Source organism: Drosophila takahashii, chromosome 2R (assembly GCF_030179915.1).
Source record: "Drosophila takahashii strain IR98-3 E-12201 chromosome 2R, DtakHiC1v2, whole genome shotgun sequence".
Classification (NCBI taxonomy): domain Eukaryota; kingdom Metazoa; phylum Arthropoda; class Insecta; order Diptera; family Drosophilidae; genus Drosophila; species Drosophila takahashii.
In genome coordinates, this window is record NC_091679.1 from 19,302,565 (window position 1) to 19,320,927 (window position 18,363).

The 18,363-nt window shown below is 35.8% G+C and overlaps 2 protein-coding genes across 4 annotated transcripts in view; one reads left to right on the forward strand and one right to left on the reverse strand.

Moving 5' to 3' along the window:
• LOC108054391 (uncharacterized) overlaps positions 1 to 18,363 on the forward strand; it is a 132,625-nt gene that overhangs the window by 29,780 nt on the left and 84,482 nt on the right. The window contains exon 5 of the transcript XR_011417745.1: positions 13,484 to 13,605. The gene's annotated coding sequence lies outside the window, so the exon portion shown is untranslated. The remainder of the gene's footprint in view (positions 1 to 13,483; positions 13,606 to 18,363) is intronic.
• Positions 1 to 18,363, reverse strand: part of ap (apterous) — a 61,981-nt gene that overhangs the window by 14,935 nt on the left and 28,683 nt on the right. The window lies entirely within an intron of this gene.

Consider the following 18,363-nt stretch of genomic DNA (forward strand, 5'->3'; position numbering starts at 1 on the left):
GTTCTCTCTTGTTTGGTTTGATATGCGCAAAACCTCAAAATTTGAGGAATCTCAAGCGCTTTCCAATCTGTAATTCAGAAGCAGACCTCGTAAAAAGGTCTAACTTGTGCTTGTTTTCAGAAAAAAAAAACACTCACATACACATACGTAGCTGTCACTAAAATTTCGTTTGCCCCTGGGTTGCTCCTTGCTCAACCGATGAGCGATTTGGTTTGCTCGGTTGGGTCTGAGTTCAATCGAGACCCTTTTTGTCGTAAATACTCGGCAAAAGCTCTTTTGTGCATATATTACTATGTTTTTACGATAGGAATCACGATTTCTTGAAAGTGCGATATAGAAATAGCCCCAGTTTATACGACAGCCGAGAATTCATGCTTTTATTCACTCTCAGCTGATAGGGATGCCGGACCGGTAAAAATATTTAATTTTTAATACCACTGATTAGAGAAATAGCCTATAAAAGGCCATCAATTTTTAGCGATCTAGCAACGTCGATCATTTTTTACAGAGTTACCAGATTTCTTATCACACTTTTGGGCTGAAATCATAAGGGGGATTCCCTAAACTGTTGAATTGCTGAATTGTTGAATTTTGGTCAGCTGTTAATCAGCTGTTCCATACAAAGTCAACTTTCAGAAATTTCAGCAATTCATCAGCTTCGGGGCTGATGAAAATTTTGTTGAATTGCTGAAAAGCCAGAGTTGTCACCTTTTTTTAAAATTCGTGGCAACTCTGTAACATTTTAGGATCACCAGTACGCATTATTTATTTTAAAATCAACTTAGAAAGCATATTTGTGGTTCTTTTTACCTTGGTAACACTTTTAGATAGTAACTAGCAAAATAAATCAAATTTTACATGCTTTAAGTTCCGTGAAACTTTTCAACAAATAACAGCTGTTTAAAAATTCAACAGCAACCATTTTGGGTCGTTCCCTTAATTGCTGAAATTTTTTGTTGAATTTTCAAAAATTCAGCAATTCAACAGTTTAGGGAATCCCCCTATAGTCAACTTTCGTGTGTTGCCGAATTCGCAAAATGACGTTTATACAGACACGAATCGGCCGAAAGCGTGAAATGATAGCGTGAATTCGGCATTGTATAAACACAGTATATGTGTGCTTCTCGCATAGCTCGGTAAGTATTTTTACACAGCTTGCTTTGTTGCTCTCATAAAGCTGGAAAATTAAAAATTTTACTTTGTTTTATGGTCGGCTACAATTAATGACAAACCAAATTAATTTTTATGGCTAAAATGTAAGTCACCTTATTTAAAGGGACTTTTGAAAGTGGACAAATTTAGATATCTCGGAAATGACAAAAAAAGATCAAAAATTTTCTACGGGTAAATTAAGTTGGCTATGAGATGGACAATCTTGGATAGTTGAATTTATTTTACAGGATGAAGAAGACTTCTAAAACCGCGAAAGGACATTGAAAATACTTAAAATTTATACTTCTCAGTCATCAAAAAATTTGAGAAAATATTTTCTTTATTCCCCTGGTACACATTTAAAAACGTGTTAAGTTGTGTTGATCCTAAAATCCGTTTTCGAGATATATTTGAAGTTTGAAAAATTTTTTAAGTTCTTACACTCAAATATATGAGCCTTGTTAGTGCATTACAAAATGTCATCCGTGTATAGCTCAATCAGTTAGTGGGTCTACTAATTCAAAAGTTCCCTGTTCAAGTCCTAGAGAGTTCAACTTGCCTTAAAAAAGTAAGTTTGTTTCAGTTCCATTTATTTATCATTTGCCGTATTTGATTACAAATTAAAAATCAGAATTCCTTAAAGGGACCGCGCTTTCCAATTGGCTACCAAGCACGAGTGAAATCCAAAAATTTAATGGTTGACAGACCAGTTTTTATATTTTTTCGAGAAAATATTTTTTCGGCGTAGTTTAACAGCTGTAACAGTAAATTGGTTAACAGTCAGTAGTGCAAAACTAGTTACAAATGAACTAGCTGTTTCCGATGACAAACCTATGAAAAATGGATCAGTTCGTTACAAGGAAATGGACATAACTTGAACTAATTAACCTTCCTGTCCCAACTAGTGTTTTACTAATCCAAAACTGATTCCGTTTTCTGCTGGGTAGGCTCTCAGTTTTTGAGCTATATGGATGAAACTTTTCCAAAAGTCTTCTTTCTATTTCAGGTACTATATAAGTCGGAACCGGCCGGATCGGACAACTATCGGCCCTGTTCTAGTTTTCACTTCCGAAAGTTTCACACGGATTCGAATTTCCCAGACCTGTTCCAAGACTCACTTCCGAAAGAACTGCACGGAATCGAATTTCCCTCTGTTGTTACTCTGTTAACTTCTGAAAAATTCACACGGAAACTTTCCGCCAAGCATATGACAGGCGGATTTAAATTCGGCAGTATAAAAATTAATTCTTTAAATATACTAGCTTTATAAGTCAATTATATTTTTATGCTATTCCTTGATGTTTTATGTTCCTAATTGCATCATCGGAATCGAAATTATTTGCATATATGACTTATTAATAATTATTTTGTGGTTGCACCTTAAAACCCGGTAAATTCTAGCTATGACAATTAATGCAAATCCGCCGCCCTTGTTCTAAATTCCGCTCGGATTTGGTAAAAATGGCCTAGAGTTGTCACGGTATGGATATAAGTTAGAATTTCCTTGGGACTTATTCTAAATTTATCCGATAAGGTTAATGGTTCTTTTATTAGAAAGATAATTTATCCTAATTAACGAAATAAGTGTTTTGGCTCGGAATACCACATTTTTTCATGTGAAATTTGAACGGGGACATTTGATAGGGACTTTGTTTTTCGACTTTGGCAGCTCTGTATGCTCTTGCAGTTTGCAATACTATGATTCCCACACTGATTTTTAATACTATTCTGTCGGGAGCCTTTCAAAACTGCGCAGGGACCAATGGGAAATTTTATAAAATGTCCCTAGCAAGAAAGGGAAATTTAGTTCTGTTAAAGGGAAATCCGATAATGTTAACAAATTCACTTCCGAGTGAAAACTGGAACAGGCCTGTATATCTTATAGCTCCCAAATGAAGGATTGGAAAAAATCGTAAACAAATTTATACCGGAGTCAAAATCTGCCAAGTGGGCCACCCCTGTTCCGAAGGTCCGATTTTCATCGAACTTTTTTACTTTTCCGGTTCACAACGAAAATATAAGAACTTCATTTGAACGGTTTTGCGAAATTTTGAGTTTTACCGGAGTTATAGGGGTCAAAACATGGCATTTTTGACACTTTTTTGAAAAAGTTGCACTCAGTCATTAATTCATAACTTCGGAACGGTATGAGATATCTTTATGATGTTTTCACTAATCGCTCAAGAATTATTATGGCTTTCCATAAAAAAATGTAAAAAAAAATCAAAAATTTTTTTTCTTAAAAATAAATCAACATTTTTTTTTAGTTTTTATTTTTTTCAGTGTTCTTCACCAGCTATAGAGTTTAAAACCATTTGAAAATAAAGTTTGATTCATTACGAAAAAGATCAAAAAAAAAAAAAGAGTGGCCCGGCCAAAGGTTTTTCGCAATATCGATTTGAAGAAGGGCGCACAGCGGATTCCCATACAAAACGACAAGAAGTGCCTCATTGACAGCTGCAGTCGGCTGACGCTACGCGCGCAACGGCATGTGTTGACCAGCCAATTTTCACGAGCAAGCCGTTTTTGTATGGAAAACCGCTGTGCGCCCTTCTTCAAATCGATATTGCGAAAAACCTTTGTCCGGGCCACTCTTTTTTTTTTTGGATCTTTTTTGTAATGAATCAAACTTTATTTTCAAATGGTTTTAAACTCTATAGCTGGTGAAGAACACTGAAAAAAATAAAAAATAAAAAAAAATGTTGATTTATTTTTAAGAAAAATAAATTTTAATTTTTTTTTACATTTTTTTATGGAAAGCCATAATAATTCTTGAGCGATTAGTGAAAACATCATAAAGATATCTCTTACCGTTCCGAAGTTATGAATTAATGACTGAGTGCAACTTTTTCGAAAAAGTGTCAAAAATGCCATGTTTTGACCCCTATAACTCCGGTAAAACTCAAAATTTCGCAAAACCGTTCAAATGAAGTTCTTATATTTTCGTTGTGAACCGGAAAAGTAAAAAAGTTCGATGAAAATCGGACTTTCGGAACAGGGGTGGCCCACTTGGCAGATTTTGACTCACCGGCCTTTTCCAGTTTTCACTCGGAAGTGAATTTGTTAACATTATCGGATTTCCCGTTAACAGTACTAAATTTCCCTTATTTGTTAGGGACATTTTATAATATTTCTCTTTGGTCCCTTTGCAGTTTTGCAAGGGAAACATAGTGTTGCAAACTGCTAGAGCATACAGAGATGCCAAAGTCGAAAAACAAAGTCCCTATCAAATGTCCCCGTTTAAATTTCACATGAGTTATGTGGTATTCCGAGCCAAAACACTTATTTCGATAATTAGGATAAATTATCTTTCTTATAAAGGAACCATGAACCTTATCGGGTATGTTTAGAATAAGTCCCAACGAAATACTTACTTATATCCATACCGTGACAACTCTAGGCCATTTTTACCAAATCCGAGCGGAATTTAGAACATTGGCGGCGGATTCGCATTAATTGTCAAGGCTAGAATTTACCGGGTTTTAAGGTTCAACCACAAAATAATTATTAATAAGTCATGTATGCAAATAATTTCGATTCCGATGATGCAATTAGGAACATAAAACATCAAGGAATAGCATAATAATATTATTGACTTATAAAGCTATCCGTGTGAATTTTTCGGAAGTTAACAACAGAGGGAAATTCGATTTCGTGCAGTTCTTTCGGAAGTGAGTCTTGGAACAGGTCTGGGAAATTTGAATCCGTGTGAATCTTTCGGAAGTGAAAACTAGATCAGGGCCGATAGCTTTGGGTTTTTTTTAAATATATTAACTTCTATTTCTGAATTTCGAATTTTTGAAAATTAAATGGATATTAATATAAATTCTATTCAAATTCTCTTCTTCTCTGGGATATGAATTTTTTTAATATTTCAGAATTTTGAATTAAATTTAAAGATAATCGGACAACTACATTATATAGCTGCCATAGAAAGATATACAAATTAAGGTCACAATAAAAAGAAATTTACAATTTTGTAATTTAAAAGGAATGAGGGTATATAAGGCTGGACGATATATGAGGTAGGCCGAAGCTTCCTTCCTTTCTTGTTTCAGTTAAAAACCTACTTTAAGCTCAACCATTAACTTAACGTAGAATCGCGAAGACGACTTGTTTAGGTTATTGTGGCTGTCTTTTGTGACCTGTAATGGCAGGCCGGCGCTACACGATACCGCCAGCGAGTGTCCATAAAATATATATACGGTGCTTCTCTCAGCGTTTTTTGTCAGGCGTGAGAGTGTGTGCGCTGGGTGCATGTTTCTTAGAGCCATTAAATCCAATTTATATTCAGTTCTTTGATGGTATTTTAGTCTCATGCTTAAGCTGGAGCCTACCGTTTTGAGCACTGGAGGGCGGTGACTAGAACATAAAAACCCAACGTGAAACTGAATTGGTGTACCCTTCTTCTTAAAATCAGTCTCTGGTTTTTGTCGGTTTCCAATTTCATCACGCAGAGTCTTTAGTGGCGGCGTTGTAAGGCTCTTATACTCCATTTATTTAATGGTTTTCCCCTCTCTTCATTGTGAGGTAGAAAAAATTATTTTATTGCATAACCAACGATTTCCGAGGGGCCATAAATTCGTTGCTCGAGTCTCCTTCTCTTACTAACCACAATTAAATGGTCGCGCTTCGCTGATTTTTATAACTGTAAACATTCTATGCCAACCTTTTTTTATACTTACCTACTTTTCTGGTCACCGTAGTCAAACCTTATTAAATTGGTAGAGTGTTTTACGAGGCATAGACAGAGGTCGTCCCCAACGCTGATTAAGACATTTCATCGACACTTTGGCATTGCTCTCTGATAGTGAAGCACATGCAGTCAGCAGCAGATCTACTCTACTCCATTTCTTTAAGGGCTACATGAATTAAAAATTGTGACAGTGCCTCTGTACCGAAACAATAAAGTGTGTTGCTGCTATAAAATCCTCCTAGCTCCAATCTGATGCTGGTTCAGCCGTCTTATCCGCTGTGCCATCAACACAACATCAGCGCGATAGATAAGCACTTGCTGCCTCGACTTTTATGTCACACCCAGAGTCGAGCAGTGGACATACATCCATAAGAGCAACTGGCCTTACTGACATTGGGATACAGAATATGCAGATGCTCACACATTCACTCAGAGAAAAAATCCTCCTGATCTTTAGAATACGGCTATAAAAACATTATAACTTTGTTTGTTTTAAAGTGGATACCGATCGAGAGAGCACTATGGTAGGGTCTTTGGCATCAAAAAATCAATTAACTTCGCGATTTTTTCTATAACAAGAAAGGAAGCTAGCTTCGGCCAGCCGAAGCTTATATACCCTTGCAGATCATTCCAATTTTCTAATATTTCTCATTAATTTTCCGATCGTTCCTATGGCAGCTATATGATATAGTCGTCCGATTTTGATCAAATTAAAATTGAAATTCGAAAATATTTAAAAAGAGTCATATCCTAGAGTAGAAGATAATACAATAAAAACCAAAGAAGCTAGAATTTATTTCCTATTACTTTTCCATTAATTTTCCGATCGTTCCTATGGCAGCTATATGATATAGTAGTCCGATTTTTTAAATAATTAATTCGAAATTCAGATATATTTAAAAAATAACATCCCCAAAAGTAGAAGGTAATATTTCAAAAAACACCGAAGCTAGAATTTTTTAAAGTTTTTTTTTCCGATTGTTCTTATGGGAGCTATAAGATATAGTTGTCCGATCCGGTCGGCTCCGACATATATACTACCTGCAATAGAAAGAAGACTTTTGGGAAAGTTTCATTCCGATAGCTCAAAAACTGAGAGACTAGTTTGCGTAGAAACAGACAGACGGACAGACGGACAGACGGACGGACAGACGGACAGACGGACAGACGGACAGACGGACAGACGGACAGACGGACAGACGGACATGGCTAGATCGACTCGTCTTGTGATGCTGATCAAGAATATATATACTTTATGGGGTCGGAAACGTCTCCTTCACTGCGTTGCAAACTTCTGACTGAAATCATAATACCCTCTGCAAGGGTATAAAAATTGGTTGGATGGATTTAAATTATACCAATTGTATATTATAAAGTGTCATTTATATATAATTTTTATAGCCGATACTATCGGCTAATATATCGGTGGCAATGCGATTGCTGGAACACTATTAAAAAAAGGCGTTTTACGGTAACCACTGCATCTCCTCCAAAAATTATCGGATTTCCATTCTGCGTTTACATTTTGCTTAAGAAAAGAAAAAACCCGCCCCCTGGGAAACGCGATTTTTTATTTATTTTAAGAATTTTTTTGGCCTTTCCAAAGCCAAAAATGCGTTTTTTACCTAAAAAATTTGACTTTGGGTTAAAAAAATACTTAAAGTTAAAAAATAAAATAAAGCGCTTCCCAGGGGGCGGGTTTTTTTTATGCATCAAAAAAATATGCGACAAATTTGAAAACAATTGGTTGACCCGTTTAGAAATGCCGGCTACCACGGACTTTCAAAACGTGGTTTCGAGAAAAACGCACTTAAAGATGCACTTAGGTACGTAAGGTCTTAGAGGCTAGGGTAATTATACCCGTTACTCGTAGAGTAAGAGGGTATATTGTATTCGTGCAAAAGTATGTAATAGCTTGAAGGAAGCATTTCCGACCCTATAAAGTATGGTGCCACGCCCCCTCTAACGCCCACAATCGCTTATACACGATTTTAAAAATTTCAATATTTCGGAAAAGTAAAAATGCAGTTTTATTGTGTTTATCAATACCTATCGAAATGTAGAAGAAATTTTTTAAATCAGACCATTCGTTAAAAAGTTACGGCGGATCAAAGTTTTTATCTCTAACTCCTTCGCACTCTCTTAAGCTGAGTAACGGGTATCTGATAGTCGGGGCACCCGACTATAGCGTTCTCTCTTCTTTTAGCATAGCTTCTAAAGTTTTTGTCCGATTGACTTAAAACTTTTTTGTATAATCTGTGAATTTAGTGAATTAAATAAACTTTCTAATATTTTCTCATTCGGACCGCCCTAGCAAACTATTTCAGCCTTTTTCCCTTCACAGGCATTTTCTATTGCAGCGAATGCAGTGCCGAATGAGAAAATATTAGAAAGTCTATTTAATGACAAGTGTAATAATTTTTCGTCACAAATGTTGATATCAGAACTTTTGTATGTTGAAGGTGCGATCGTCACTAGATTTTTACCTCGTTAAGAGGTGTTTTTATTTGATATCAGAAGTTTTTGTTTGTTTACTTTTGCTCTCATAGGTGCTAATATAAACATTTAAATTTAAATTGGGCATAAATCATAGTTTTTAAACTATTGTATTTTAACGAATTCAGTTAAAAAGGCGTTGAAGTATTTCAAAATACCTTTTAAACGAGGTATAGCACATGTCTGTACCTTTAGTAGTGTAGAACTTACAAACTAACGAAATGTAGCTATTTTTAGCTTTTTCCCGCTAAAGTAGCGACTTTTTTCAAAAGTCGTAGAACAAAAGATTCCTATATGAAACGCTTAAGTGCTAATTTACTGATTCCATGACCCTAAAATACAGTTCGGATACCCTCACACAAAATTCAATACTCAGGGAGCGTTAGTAGTTCGAGCTTGCAAAAGTGTCTATTTTCGTATAAAAATAACTTTTAAACGTGACTTTTTACAGTAATGTGTTACATACCAAAATTTAAGGAATCTCAAGGGCTATACAGTTTAAAGTTTAAAAGAAAATCGTTAGAGCCGTTTTTGAAAAAAATAAAAAAAAGCTAAAAAAAAAGTTTTAAAAAATGGTCTTTTGTTCATATTTTTTTAACTATTACATTTACACAAATTGCATATAAATGGCGTTTATAGCATTTAAAAATACCTTTCAATGCAGCACAAGTCTGTAGCTTTAGTAGTATAGAAGTTACGGCTTTCCGAATTTTAGCTACTTATAGCTGTTTTCCTGCTAAACTAGCGGGTTTTTCCAAAAGTGGTAGAACAAAAGTTTTTTATATCGATGTGATGAACGTCATATCAAATTTTCAAAACTTGGAAAACATGTTTTGGACAAACTGACAAACAGAATTAAATTTGCATTTTGGGAAGACGAAGAAAATCTTATTTTGGCTATAACTTTTGAACGGAGCGTCGGATTTTGACAAATGACCCCTCATTCGACGGGTATTTTCAAAAGGAATACAACTAAAACATTGAGAGGGGGCATTTATCCCCACCGGCCCCAACAGCTCCAAATTTCGAAATATTCACTTTTTCACTTTCACCGCTCTCTCTCCCAAGCCAATTGATTTTCTTAGAGTCTTGGTATGCAATCCTGTTAGTTTTCGCAATACCTTTCGATAGGTGTATCATTCATTATGATCGGACCATCACAGTAGATTTTCATTTCTTCGTGTATACAGTGGCTCCACAGTGGAGCCTTCGCACACTCTCCTGGTGCCCTTCGTCACTACATGGACTGCCGTCCATAGTGATAACCTTATACTCTACGAGTAACGGGTACAACTAGGAAATCGATTGGACATGAACAAACGGAATAACACCAATTCGCAAAATCTGCACTGTCGGTCTGTCCAGAGATCGAAATGTACCAAAACCCCGTACAAAACTGAAATACGTTTGGCATTTCTTGACTTTGAGTCGGCAACAAAAGTTTGATAAATTCTTACATTATTTCTCTAATGTTATATTCAATTTTTTCGAGAAAAAATTTAATTGGTCGCATTTAACGAAATTATAATTGTATAGGTAAATGTTAAAAACTTTTAAATAATATATCAAATGTAATTCCTTTTTAAAACGGAAGCTACTTACAAAGCTAAAAAGTCTAGTGAAAAACGACAGTGAAAACAGAAAGCTGCTTAGCGTATTTACCTAAAATGTTTCGTTACCAGGCAATAAACAGATGGGCGTCTAAAATAATTAAAATACGGTTTGTACACATGCATGCCCCCTTGTATTCAAAATGATATCTTTTTCTTGGGCTATTGGTACAACATTCTTCGCGCTTTAAATTGACAAAAAACACGGGCTTTTATCATTGGATGCGCTGATGTGCGTTCATTTTTATACCCGTTAAAGTATATACACACAAAAAAAAAACTTGGTAAAATCAACTGTAATAATTGTCAAACAGGCCCCAACCAGCAAAATTGTCAATTCTACTAAGTAAATTGTCATTTCACAACAACAAAATACACACAATTAGCAAAGACGCAAACCCAAAGCAAAAACAAAATACACGTAACTATTTTAATAGTTACGTAACTATCTTTGTTGGTCAATTTTACCAAGCAAATTTTTTTGTGTGTATGTATCAAATAAAAACACCTCTTAACGAGGTAAGAAACTAGTGACGATCGCACCTTCAACATACAAAAGTTTTGATATCAACATTTTTAGGGTTATAAAATGTAACCGCAATTCTGATTTCATTGGCGGAAAGAACTCATCGAAATAAGCTAAAACCCATTTGGGTTTCTCTGGCTTAGCTCGCGTTTACCTATTATAGCGAGTTAAAGTTTTACATACAAAATTTATTTGTAACGGCCATATCTTGTGAACCGATTAAAATTTTACTATCAAGTCCTCAGTGATTATGTAGCTATGAAGCCAAGGAACTAAATTGACAAATGACTCTTGCGAAGACGTACACCTAGCGCGTTAAAAATCGAAAAATTAGGCAAATTTGTTTTTTAACGCGCTAGGTGCACTAGGTGCTAAGTGCGCAAGAGTCATTTGTCAATTTAGTTCCTTGGGTTCATAGCTACATAATCACTGAAGACTTGATAGTGAAATTTTAATCGGTTCACAAGATATGGCCGTTACAAATAAATTTTGTATGTAAAACTTTAACTCGCTATAAAAGGTAAACGCGAGCTAAGCCAGAGAAACCCAAATGGGTTTTAGCTTATTTCGATGAGTTCTTTCCGCCCATGAAATCAGAATTGCGGTTACATTTTTCATGTTGCACTGTGTTATTATACTCGTCATTAAATACACTTTCTAAAATTTTCTCATTTGGCCCTCCTAGCAAACTATTCCAGCCTTTTTCTTTTTCACCCTTCACACGCATTTTTTTTTGCAGCGTGCCGAAGAGGAAAATTTAAGAAAGTGTATTTAATGACGAGTAGTCGCCTTTGCACACTCTCCTGGTGCGCCTCGTCACTACATGGACTGCCGTCCATAGTGATAATCTTCTACGCAGCGCAAGTTTATTTCAGCAGAGCGCCACGCCCCCTCTAACGCCCACAAACTCCCCTTTCAAGATTTCTCTCTCGCACTTTCTTTAGCTGAGTAACTGATAGTCAGGGCACCCGACAATAGCGTTCTCTCTTGTTTTAGTTTAAATTTGCCCTGCGACGCGTTTCACCCACTAGATTCAGTTAACGGTACATATGGCATGAGTTCGCCTGCTCTATTCCCCGCTGCCACAATTCGACTGGGGGATGTCATAATTGACATCTGCAGTATAAATCAACGACGAATGGGGGAGAATTGAGTAGGGTGAGTCGCAGGTTCGATGTGATTGATAATGCCGAGCAACAGCGCTAAAAGTCACCAGAATGAAACAAAATAAAACATTACGGCGAAATGAATTGTATATAACATGACAAGGCGCCCCTGTCCTCCTAACTCTCTGGATCCGACCCCTACTGACTGTTTGTGAGATTGCCAGCGGAGCGCAGCGGTCGCGCTGCTGGAATCTTGCGATCGGTCCCACACTGATAGTACGGTTAGTACGATCCCAAATCCAATCGGCTTCGCCGCCAATCTCAGACACGGGCTGCAACTGCGTCTCCCAATCCGACAGCGTGTATTTTGAAATATGGAGCGGTAATAAATGTCACAAGAATCATTTGAGGCGATATACGAGTGTCGAGCGTGACTTGCATGCACCCAGAGAAATGTGGGACTAATTTTTAGGTAACGTATGACCTAAAAAATTTAAATAGACTTAAATTTCAGATTTAGGTAATGAGTTACCGGAAAATATTAGAATGTGGACTATGTTCCTACTTTTTAGGTAAAGCTACAAAGATTTTTACAGGGTGGCCTATAAGAGACCTAAATTTTAGGTATAGGTTGAAATCGACTTTTACTCACAATTTAAAACAAATAATGGTTCTTAATATTAATGAAAAAATTATTCGTGTTTTAAGTTTAATATATAAACATTTTTTTAAACTTAGCTTAAAGCTAGTGATGAAAAAGTTTCAATATATAAAATCAATAGAAACGTGGACTATTTTCCTACCTTTAAGGTAATAGTGAACTATTCTACAAAAAGAATTCGCATGTGACCCTACACACAAAAAAAAAAATGGTAAAATCAACTGTAATAATTGTCAAACAGGCCCCAACCAGCAAAATTGTCAATTCTACTAAGTAAATAGTCATTTCACAACAACAAGTTACACACCATTAGCAAAGACACAAACCCAAAACACAAAACTATCTTTGTTGGTCAATTTTACCAAGCAGATTTTTTTGTGTGTAGAATCAGCCTTTGGTTTTGCCGCAGGGATCTTAAGTCGATCCGTAGATCAGAGGCTACCCTATTGGACTCTCGCGCAGAAGACCGGGGCCCGTACGCCTTATGACACTTTTACGAGTGTCATAACGCCTTTTCAAAAAATGTCATAGTGCCCTCGGGCGTTATGACACTTTTAAAAGTGTCATAACGCCCGCAATTTGAGTTAATGAGAATACCGATAAGAGAATTACTTTTTGTTGTAAAGCGCATTCGATTCAATGAGATTACCAAGAAGAGAGTACCGTTTGTTATGATACCTATCATGCTTTTTCATATTTTAGTCAGTTAAACATTTCAGGAGTTATGTTCCGGCTCTGATTCAGAAGATGAAGATGTGGAAAATACTTTGCAGTTCAGCCAAATGGCTGATGTGCTAAAATGTACTATTTGCATTAATAGGCCCCGGGACGTTGTTTTTCTACCATGTAGGCGCATGTAACGCCCGAGGGCGTTATGACACCGGGCGTTATGACATGCATCCCTAACTTTAGTCTCATCTGAAAAAAAAATTTTTCTTACTGTACTTACTTTAACTTACTTACTTTAACTTCACTTTTTCTTAGTAAAACTTGTTTGTCACCTTGACCTTATCCTCAGTAAAGTCCAAACTAACCTTACCTTTTTCACCTTCACCCTTCCCTTACAATACTTTTACCCTAATCTATCTAATACCTTCTTAATGACAACTTAACCCCTAACCTCACCTTATTCCCTTATCTTAACTCCACCGTTCTGGTGACCTATTTATATAGTTTTGGTTAGCTAAGCGAACGGAAGATAAACTCTTACTCTTTTTTACCGTTTATTTCGAACAGATCTAACCCACACAAATACCTATGAAAGGCTACGACCAAAATGCTTTAAGCGAAAAACGGATCCGCTGGCAGGATCGGTACACACAAAAAAAAGCACGTCGCCGTAAAATGGATAAGTCCAGGTAATTTTCAGGTAATTCATGCTCATATCCATTCTACCTGAAATATTCATAAAATTTACATTCAATAATATCATTTTGCCGAATTCTCTCTCTCGGAGATTCTCTAACTTCGAAAAAGAGCGCAGGAATCAATATGGCGAGCAAAATGGCATGAGTGGAAGCGAGAAAGACGTATTCGAAATTCGAACTGACATACTTCAAGCATGTTTTCTCGCTCGCACTAGTATAAGTTTTGGTCAGGAATAAGGAAAATTTTCGCAGAATCGTTTTTATATTTTCGACCATATCACATTTACCTGGCCCCATATCAAGTTAAGAAGGATTTTAAAAAAGGTCAAATTGACCTACGATTCCTATCCATTTTTTTTTGTATAGGTAAACAAAAAAAGAAGTGCCCCAATGTCGGCTGGGGATCAACAGCTGGAGTTAAATATTTCCGGAAATAATGAAAATTAAAAAACAAGCTCCAACTCTTTTGGGTGAAAACAGTGGGTGCCTCGTCTTTAACACAATTTAAAAACAAGAAAGGAAGCTACCTTCAACCAGCCGAAGCTTATATACCCTTGCAGGTTTTTCCTATTAATTTACAAATCGCAAAAATGTTAAATTTCCTATTATGTTACATTAATTTTTCGATCGTTTCTATGGCAGCTATATGATATAGTAGTTCGATCTTTTTAAAATTAAAATCGAAATTCGGAAATATTTAAAAATAGTCATATCCCAGAGTAGAAGAGAATGTAATAAAAATCAACAAAGATATAATTTGTTTTCCTATTAATTTCCTTTTAATTTTTCGACCGTTCCTATGGCAGCTATATGATATAGTGATCTGATTTTTAAAATATTTAATTCGAAATTCAGAAATATATAAAAAATAATATTCCCAAGAGTAGAAGGTAATACTTGAAAAAACACCGAAGCTAGAATTTTTTAATGTTTTTTTTTCCGATCGTTCCTATGGGAGCTATAAGATATAGTTGTCCGATCCGGTCGGTTCCGACATATATACTACCTGCAATAGAAAGAAGACTTTTGGGAAAGTTTCATCCCGATAGCTCAAAAACTGAGAGACTAGTTTGCGTAGAAACAGACAGACGGACAGACGGACAGAAGGACAGACGGACAGACGCACATGGCTAGATCGACTCGTCTTGTGATGCTGATTCTTGATATATACTTTATGGGGTCGGAAACGTCTCCTTCACTGCGTTGCAAACTTCTGACTGAAATCATAATACCCTCTGCAAGGGTATAACAAGAAAGGAAGCTAGCTTCGGCCAGCCGAAGCTTATATACCCTTGCAGATCATTCCCATTAACTTACAAATAGCAAAAATGTTAAATTTCGTATGGTTCTGACATTAATTTTTCTATCCTTCCCTATGGTAGCTATATAATATCAAATAAAAACACCTCTTAACGAGGTAAAAAACTAGTGACAATCGCACCTTCAACGTACAAAAGTTCTGCTATCAATTTTTGTGACGAAAAATGATTTTAGATGCGACTAAGTAAGTACGCTACCTAAAATTTACTCGTTCGGCCCGCTTTAGCAAATATTTAATGTCCACACGAAAGTTTTCTGTTGTAGCGTGCCTAATGAATAAATTTTAGGTAGCGTACTTATTTAGTCCCATCTAAAATCATTTTTCGTCACAAAAGTTGATATCAGAACTTTTGTACGTTGAAGGTGCGATCGTCACTAGTTTTTTACCTCGTTTAGCAGTGTTTTTATTTGATATCAGAAGTTTTTGTTTGTTTACTTTTGCTCTCATAGGTGCTAATATAAACATTTAAATTTAAATTGGTCATAAATCATAATTTTTAAATTATTGTATTTTAACGAATTCAGTTTAAAAGGCGTTGAAGTATTTCAAAATACCTTTAAACGAGGTATAGCACATGTCTGTACCTTTAGTAGTGTAGAACTTACAAACTAACGAAATGTAGCTATTTTTAGCTTTTCCCGCTAAAGTAGTGGCTTTTTCCAAAAGTCGTAGAACAAAAGATTCCTATATGGAACTCTTAAGTGCAAATTTACTGATTCCATGACCCTAAAATACAGTTCGGATACCCTCACACAAAATTCAATACTCAGGGAGCGTTAGTAGTTTGTGCTGGCAAAAGTGTCTATTTTCGTATAAAAATAACTTTTAAACGTGACTTTAAGGAATCTCAAGGGCTTTTCAGTTTAAAGTTTTAACGAAAATCGTTAGAGCTACAGTGGCTCCATCGCATAATCGGACACCTACTTTCATAAAATGACTTCTCCGACCAATCCAGTGAATTTCCGAACAGTTTTCAGTTCGAAATTGAGTTTTCCAATCAACTGACGAAGTTTCACAGAAAATGGCTTTCCTTGGAGCCATTTAAACTTTTTTTTCCAGTGTAGTGATGGTTTCTTCTCTTAATTTCTACTACAAAGTAATCTCAATGCCAAAAACCCCAAGTTTGCAGCAAGTTCCATAAAAAATAACCATATTTAGCGAGTGTCCGATTATTCGTTGAACCTTAAAAATCGGATTTTTTGTTGTTTTTGTTGGAAAACTAAGTGTTTTCGTGGAAAATATGTAATTTTTGTTTATGTTTTTGGAAGATATTAGCATTATGTATAAGTAAAAGCAAAAAAAACGACGAATTTAAACCATTTTATTCATTTTTTTTGCATGTTTATTTTATGAAAGTAGGTGTCCGATTATGCGATGGAGCCACTGTATATACCAAAATTTAAGGAATCTCAAGGGCTATTCAGTTTAAAGTTTTAACGAAAATCGTTAGAGCCGTTTTTGAGAAAATTAAAAAGAAGCTAAAAAAAAAGTTTAAAAAAATGTTCTTCTGTTCATATTATTTTAACTATTACATTTACACAAATTTCATAAAGAAGGCGTTTATAGCATTTAAAAATACCTTTCAAACGAGATGCAGCACAAGTCTGGTTTAGTAGTATAGAAGTTACGGTATTCCGGATTTTAGCTATTTATAGCTGTTTTCCCGCTAAACTAGCGAGTTTTTCCAGAAGTGGTAGAACAAAAGTTTTTTATATCGATATGATCAACGTCATATCAAATTTTCAAAACTTAAAAATCATGTTTTGGACAAACTGACAAACAGAATTTAATTTTCATTTTGGGAAGACGTAGAAAATCTTATTTTGGCTATAACTTTTGAACGGATCGTCGGATTTTATCATATGACGGGTATTTTCAATAGGAATACAACTAAAGCATTGCGAGGGGGCATTTATCCCCACCGGCCCCAACAGCTCCAAATTTCGACCCTTGCTCTATTTCACTTTCACCGCTATCTCTCCCAAGCCAATTGATTTTCTTAAAGTCTTGGTATGCAATCCTTTAAGTTTTTGCAATACCTTTCGATTGGTGTATTACTCATTACGATCGGACTATCACAGCAGATTTTCAATTTTGCGGCTATATAATAGTAGTCGCCTTCGCACACTCTCCTGGTGCGCTTCGTCACTACATGGACTGCCGTCATGGTGATTCATGTTGCTATTCTAGTCAAGTTTTCATTCGTGAAATCTGCAAGGGTATTAAAACTTCGGATTGCCGAAGTTAGCTTTCGTCCCCGTTTTTTTTTAAACTGTGGGAATGATTTTTTGAGAGTCCTGGGAGTCCTTAGGAGCCGAATTTGAAAAAGTCCTTTCTTAGTGTACACCTCCTCTAAGACACGATTTAGAACCAATTTTTTACAGAATTTTATTTCTTATGGTTTGGGCTGGGGGAACATGATGCAAAATGACATCTACTCTTTTATAGTAATACTCGATAAGCAATTAAAATAAGCAAATATGTTACTATCAATAGTAAAAATTTTAACTTTTTAGAAAATACCTAATTCTGACCTAAAAATCTAGTCCACTAGCCATTTTTATACCCTTGCAGAGGGTATTATGATTTCAGTCAGAAGTTTGCAACGCAGTGAAGGAGACGGTTCCGATCCCATAAAGTATATATATTCTTGATCAGCATCACTAGACGAGTCGATCTAGCCATGTCCGTCTGTCCGTCCGTTTCTATGCAAACTAGTCTCTCAGTTTTGAAGCTATCGGCTTGAAACTTTCCCAAAAGTCTTCTTTCTATTGCAGGTAGTATATAATAGAGGCCTGCATGAATGCATCCAAAGGGTCAAATGAATCATTCATTCTAAAAATGAGTGCAAGTTTTCCTGTACAACTTTCAATGAATGTGAGTGAATATTGTTCTAATGCCAGTAATGACAGCTACTGTGCTCACTCAAACACACATTGTACAGCACACAATGAGTACACTGCATTGGTGAGCAGTTCACACACTGTTCAGTAAGTTTTAATTGAGAACAACATTTGTTAGCTAGGGTGAAAAATATATTTATTTGTTATATGTGATTATTAATTCTAAACATTTTATTTTAACAAGGATTCATTAAAAGCGTCAATATTGGAATGCAAGAACATTATTTTGTTAACCATATCCTCGCTGGTGGCTATTTTGCTGCGTTTTTCGGATATTAAATTTTTGGCTATTGAAAAAGCACGTTCAGATGCAGCACTACTCGCAGGAGCCGCTAAAATCTTTAAGCTGGTCTTATATAACAGCGGAAATTGTTCCTTATTGTTTTCCCACCATTGCAAGACATTAAATTCTTCAGCGTAGGCTATGTTAATATTTTGATACGATACAATTTCATTTGATACACGGGACAATATGCTGGTATCTTGAGTGGGTTGATAGTAATCGAAGAAAATTGAATCTATTGG